The sequence below is a fragment of the Cupressus sempervirens genome, chromosome 5 (assembly GCF_028749045.1).
Source record: "Cupressus sempervirens isolate cs-2001-9-10 chromosome 5, ASM2874904v1, whole genome shotgun sequence".
NCBI lineage: Eukaryota > Viridiplantae > Streptophyta > Pinopsida > Cupressales > Cupressaceae > Cupressus > Cupressus sempervirens.
In genome coordinates this window covers 88,687,435-88,694,458 of record NC_143122.1, presented here as the reverse complement: position 1 = coordinate 88,694,458, position 7,024 = coordinate 88,687,435, and positions in this window count along the sequence as shown.

Genomic DNA, 7,024 nt, shown 5'->3' with positions numbered 1-7,024 from the left:
TGTTAAGAGAATCTCCTTCCAATCAAAGATTCTAAAAACTAGATTCCATAGCCATCCTTATAGTGAAAAGAGTAGTCGTTACCTTAGATTTATAGGGATTACAACAACATCCACAACCATACTATAATGGTTTCTCAAAACACCACCACTTCTAGCTTTTCTCGGGTTCCCTTTGGAAAAGCCATCGAAATTTCACTTAATTTAACCCTTAGGGGGAGATCTCCACTTAACATTCTATATCTAATTCTTTTGTTTAGTATTAGTTCCTTTAACATTCATAGGATTATTTATTTGAATCTCATTAGACATTTTCCTTGGAGACTTGAAATTCTCTTTTATAGCTCTAATAATTTTATGACCTAGAACCCAATCAAGAGTCTTCTTATTTTTGAAAATTCTATCATTCCTCTCCTTCTAGATTCACCACTAGAGATGAGGTAGAGAAATCTTCCAAAGAAAACCAATGTCATCATTCTTAGTAGGACAAGTCCAGCCTTGAAAAAAAAGATCAATATCATTGATCTGAACCCAATTTAAATTCTAGAATTTGAGAAGATAGTTCCAAACATTCTGGCTAAAAAATTTTTTTTAAAAAAAGGTGGTTCTTGCCTTAAAAGTCTTTCTTATAGAGACAACATCTATTCACCATGTAAACTCATCTCTTTTGTAGATTATCCAGAGTTAAGATTCTATTTTGAAGAAAAGTCTAATAAAAGACATTGATTTTAGGAGTAAGCCCTTTAATCCAAGCTCTAGCCCATATATGAGGGTTTCCTAGATATGATTTGAACACAAAAGAGACCTTAAAACATCCTCTTGGTTCAATCCTCCAAACAAAAGAATTTTCTTTTTGAGGGTAAATGCTAACAACATTCAGGGCCAACTAGATTATAGAAAAAGCTTGATTAATGTCATCAATATTGAACCATTTACTTTGATTCCAATAATTTTCCACAAATTCACCATAAACCTATTTGCACCTATCCACAAAAGCCCTACAATTAAAATCCTCAATTAGAGGATGATACAGAAACCATTCATCCCAAAACCTAATCTTGCTTCATTACCTACTTTCCATTTACAACATTTGTTTAAAATGTGTTTAGTTCCCCGAACCACATTCCAAATTGTAAAAGAAGAAGGAACAATAGGATAAGAGAGAAAATTAGCAAGGGAAGGAGCCTCATAAAGGTACTTATGTTCCCAGATAGAGTTCCATTCCTTTTTATCATGGTACACTCTCCACCCCTATTTAGCTAATAAAGCTTTATTCATACTTCTAGCAGATCTAATACCCAATCCCCCTTCCAGTTTAGGTTTACAAATCTTATCCCAAGAAATTAAAGCCATTCTCTTCTTTTTCTCTATACTAGACCAAAGGAAGCTCCTTTGAATTTTGTCAATTGCATCAACAAATTTTCCTAGTATCCTAAAAAGGCTCAAAGCATACATAGGAATACTCTAAATATAAGCTTTGAGGAGAATAATTTTATCAACTTGATTTAGTAAATTACCTTTTCACCCAGCCAATTTCTTCTTGAATTTCATAATAAGATCCTCCCAAAAAATCTCTGGAGGATTCAATCCCAAAGGTAACTGAAGATAGTTACATGGAAAATAACCAATAGAGCAACCAAGAATGTTAGCAATCTTACCCTATCTAGTAGTTGGAGTGTTAATAAAAAATAATGAACTCTTGTTCAATTAATTGCCTAACCAATTGTACAAGAATAAAGGTTAAGAGAATTTTTAATATTTCTAACCTCTCTAACCTCAGATTTTCCAAGGAAGGTATCATCCACAAATTGTTCATGAGAATAGATAAGAGGATGACACGAAGGTCTCAAACCTTGAATTTACCCTTTAGAATCTAGCTTCCCAATATTATTGAAAATTGGCTAATAGTGATATGAAATTATTGTCATTACTGGAAACACTACATGTTGACAAGAAACCTCGAAAATAAAGATACTTAGTATTTGGCTATCAGAAAATTGTCGAAGTATAGAATTTGGTTTACAAAAGTGTATTTTTTTGTTTATAACATGTTGCAGATATCATATTATGTCAAGCAAAGTTACATGGAGATAGTATACATGTTGGTGATGATGTGTATAGCCTTGAAAGTTTGTATGTATTGTACGGATCAAAGTTAATTGTGTTTTGATGAAGCAAGATAGCGAGATTGAAGGAAAGAGTTGTTTTGATTGCAAAACAATTACTTTTCCAATTAGGTCCAACATCATTGATGTTTAATCTAACTTGAAAAAGTGAATCATGCTCTTACCTAACCCAATAGTATTTTATGTAAATGCATGTTATTTATGCAAAGGACTTCTTGTGATAAGAAGTGTGTAATATTGGTGTATTAGTGCTATCTTGTAAGATAGCTAAGTGAGAAAACTTTTGTGAAAGAAATATATGAAATCTTTTATCTAGCGATCGAAGGTTAGGTTGAAGATCAAATATCAGACAAGGAAGGAAAATAGTAGTAAATTACTTGATTGAGCAATGAGCTCTTCTTGTAGTTGAAACTGCATGTTTGGGCAGTGGGCTCTTCTTGCATACATTATACTACAACTCCTAATAGGATTGGAATCTCCTAATAGGGATTCAAAGTATCCTAACAAGGATTGGTTATAGGGTAAAAGCACAAACCTGTGTCACCCTTTTGTAAACAAAAAGGCTAACAAAAGTATGACTATTCACCTTCAATAACATAAAACTGGTATTGTTTAAAATTTGAAAATGAAGTAAACTAATGAAATGTGTAGAAATATATGAAATTTATGATTATAATTTTTAATAATTATTTGGAATAAGAATTGATATATTTTCCTAATTTTTATAGATAATTTTTAGTTTTTGAAAAATGCTAAAAATTAGGGGCCTAGTTCCCACCACAAAACTATATGAAAATAAACTTATTTCCCTTTGATCTTAGATTATGTTATAGATAACATATATATCTAGAACAATCAAAAATAAAAATTGGCTTTAGAGATATATTTTCTCTTTTATAATGATTCAAATTCCAACTCACCTAAAATTGATAGTTTTCATCTCCCACCACATTTTTCAAAACAAATCTATTCTTACCAAAAGAAAAATTATACATTCTAGAAGAGGACTCTCTCCTCTAGAACATCATATATTTTTTTAAAAAAATTAATATCATTTAATATTTTTCTCCTTCTCATGATCGATATCTTTTTGAGTGTTAAAATACATGGTGTACTTGTAGAATTTTGTAATTACAATATACTATATCTAATTAAAATACTATAAACTCTATATCAGAATGATTTGTAAACTAGGATTTACAAGTTTTATAACTTTAATCCAAATATAGATTTAATACTTGATCTAGGCAATAATTGCATGGTATGTATTTTAAACCATTGAAATTACAAGAAAATTTATACTTTAAACACAATTAATCAACTATGTGTTTAATAACAATAAAAACTTAAAGAATTGGGAGAATAATAAAAAGAATAAAGTGACAAGAAATTTGATACAGATTTTGTCCAAGTAAGACTATGTCTCTAAGTCTTCTTCTCAATCAGGGGATTGCTCTATTAATTTTGCCAAGCAAAATCCTTTGTTACAGAATCCAAGCTTTGAGCCTTCATAGTCCCTTTCGTCTTTTACAATTGTTGGTGTAAAATAACACCTTGTAAAACTCTTGCAAAAATGATTCTCCTCCAAAATTACAATAACTCTTCTAGAAAAAATCTTCAAACTCCCATGCCTTTACAAAGGGACTATCACCCATTTAAATACATAAAAATTAGCTAAATTAGGTGACAACAACTTAACAACCTTGTAACTTCCTTTACATGGCGATTTTGATTCTTTCCCAAAAAAACTATTATCCCCATCTCATAGATAAAGGTTAGTTTTAACAATAACCCTTATTTTAAATAAGACAAGTAGCTAAATTCTTTTAAATAAGACATGTCGCTAACTAATATTTGAAGTGACAAATAGTGTAATGGTAGAGAGAAAATTTAGGAGTTGGATGGTTAGAGGTTTGATCCCTAATATGGCATGCACTATTTTTCAAAACCTATCTCAAGCGACAAATGTTGAAATCCTAAAAATCAAGGTGGCATAATAGATAATGGATGTTTGGTTGTCCTTGGTTGTAGTCAAAGCATCCCTAATGGTAGTGAGCAGTTATTACACTTTAAATAAAATAACATGCATCTCTATACCAAAGTTGAATGAATGGTGTAATGGTCAAGGAGACTTTATCATGTTTGGAGGTTTGGGGGTTCAACTCCCATAAGGACCATTTTAAAATCTGACCAACTTGCTATGTCACATTTCCCATGACTATCATACTTACATCATCACTAACTGCATTTTATTTTATTTTTCTGGAAATTTCATGTGGCCATAACTTTTGCATACGAGCTTGGATTTCGTCCATTCAAAATGCATTAGAAAGCTCTCAATGAACTCTTCAATATGAAATCCATTTTTGACTAGTTTTGAGCTAATCAAATTTTACCTTTGTTTTAGAAGTCAACCTCTAGTTTTCTAGATTGACCCAAACTTTGATTAATCATCACTTTTCACCATGACCTCCTTTCAACGTGATTCAAAATGCATTAGAATCGTATCAAGAAACTCTAGTCGCTGATGTTGATTTCAAGAGATTCTGAGACTATGAAATTTTTAGGCCTTGTAGATCCACCTGGATCATTCCTCCCCACTGAGAAGCTTATAGACCTCCAAAAGTTTATTTTTGCATAGAATGAAAGTGAAAGCATGTTTGCCTCACTTGTCTAGTATCACTTGTACAACCTGCTAGAATTCTGAATGTTTGACTCATCATAAACATAGAAAAAAATGAGATAGCATTTTTGAAACAATTAACCATACATTCACCAATATTCATTGATGCATCCACCATCCACATAGTACCAACTAGTAGAAAAAAAAGAAACAACACCGAATAAACTGATGAAATAGAAAAAATATCAACTTTCTGGATTCCCTACACAAGAACACCATTAGAAAATGAATCGGTCAAATCCTCTTTTACCATCACTATTTGAAGACTTGATTTTGCTTGCATCTGATCCTCATTAGTTGTGGAAGATATGAATGTTATTCTACTACTTGCATTTACAATCATTTTCAAATGTCCTATATTTACAATTGATCTTTCATTCTTCATATGATGAGCTCTTATAATATATTCAATTCTGTCCTTAAACAAATGATACTTATTATTTTCCCTATAGAAGACAACATTCCTATCATATAAGTATGGGCTACCCAAAACAATCCCATAGATGTCAAGTGGAACTACATCAAATTCACCCTCGTCTATGCATTTGGATGTTATTGCAAATCTTAAATTACATTACTTAGTGACTCGCAATCTGTTCTCATTGCACATCTAACCTAATGGATAAGGCCTCTTATCTGGCTTGGTTTTCAATCCCAATAGTTTAACAACTTCTTCTAAAATCAAATTAACTTGGGACCCACTATCTATCAATGTGTTGATTTTAGTGTTCTTTGAAATCACCCTTATATGAAAAAGTTCACACCTTTTACTATCTTCAAGAACAACTTGAATTTTTGAAGTGGAAGCATATGAAACATTAGTGGTAGAACCAACAAAAAATTTACCTTTCAAACCCACAATTGATATCTTTGTTTCATCATCAAAATTTGATCCAAGATCCTGAACAATAGTTGTAGTCTTTTGCTTTCCTTTGTTATTATTCTTAAACCACTCTGGTTTCAATTCATGATATAGTTTCTAACACTTAGCATTTGCATGTCCTTCCTTTCAAAAATGTGAACATGTAGGATTTTCACCTTCCTCTTTCTTCACTATGGCTACTTTCTTTCCAATCTTGTTACTTTTAGGAGGAACAAATTCTTTCTTTGAATTGGAACTTGCATTTCCTCCACCTACTTCAATATGGGTCACTTGAACACACACTTCATCAAAGTTAGAAGGACTAAACATCAATATTGTATGATTTAAATAAGAATGCATTCCACCTATATACTTCAACAAAGTATCTTGAGTATAAAGAGGAATTCCAAGAGTTAATGCCTTCTTCCTAAACACCTGTGTATACTCTTTGATAGATTTCCCTTTACCTTGCCTAAGATTTTGACAGTCCATATTGGCTTGTTCCATATGACCCAAAGGATAAAATTGTTTCTTTAAAGTAGAAGTAAATTCATACCAAGATGAAATGATTTTACCATGTGTAGCAAGATCATCCTAGAACTTACTCTCCCACCAGACTAATGCAATACCTCCCATTCTGAGAGCAGCTAGCTGGATTTTGGAAGAATCATCCAAAATATTTTGAACCTTGTAGTACACTTCAATTTTCTTAAGCCATTTATCCAATTTGTTAGCATCCAATTCACCATTATATATAGGCAAATCAAACTTTACATCAAGCTTTAACAAAGGTGTCTTCATAGAATGTTTCTATTTAGAAGAAGTAGTTAGAGAAGAAGATGATGATGAAGAAGATGAAGAATATGGAGATGAAGGTTCAAGAGGGTCACTACCACCTCCTACTCCTTTTCCTTTGTCATCTTTTGATGAAGATTTAGCTTCTTCCTTCTTCTTAGCCTTGTTCACCTTTCTCAACTGTCATTAATGCCTCTCTTGAAGAAGAATGTTCACCAAAGATTTCAACTCCACAAAAGCTCTCTAGAAGGCTTACACATCAAAATCAGAAAGATTTTGTTCAGATGTCATGACTCGCAAAAAAGTTCTTCTTTTTCCAATTTTTGGATTGAACTCTTCAAGTTCACCTTCTCCTTGTTTCAACTTCAACCTGACTAACATTCACTACCTACAATTTCTCTGCAAAAATAGGCTCTGATACCAAACTTGATCTATAAACTAGGATTTACAAGTTTTATAAATTTAATCCAAATACAAATTTAATCCAAATACAAATTTAATCCTAGACCTAGGCAGTAATTGCATGGTATGTATTTTAAATCATTGAAATTACAAGAAAAT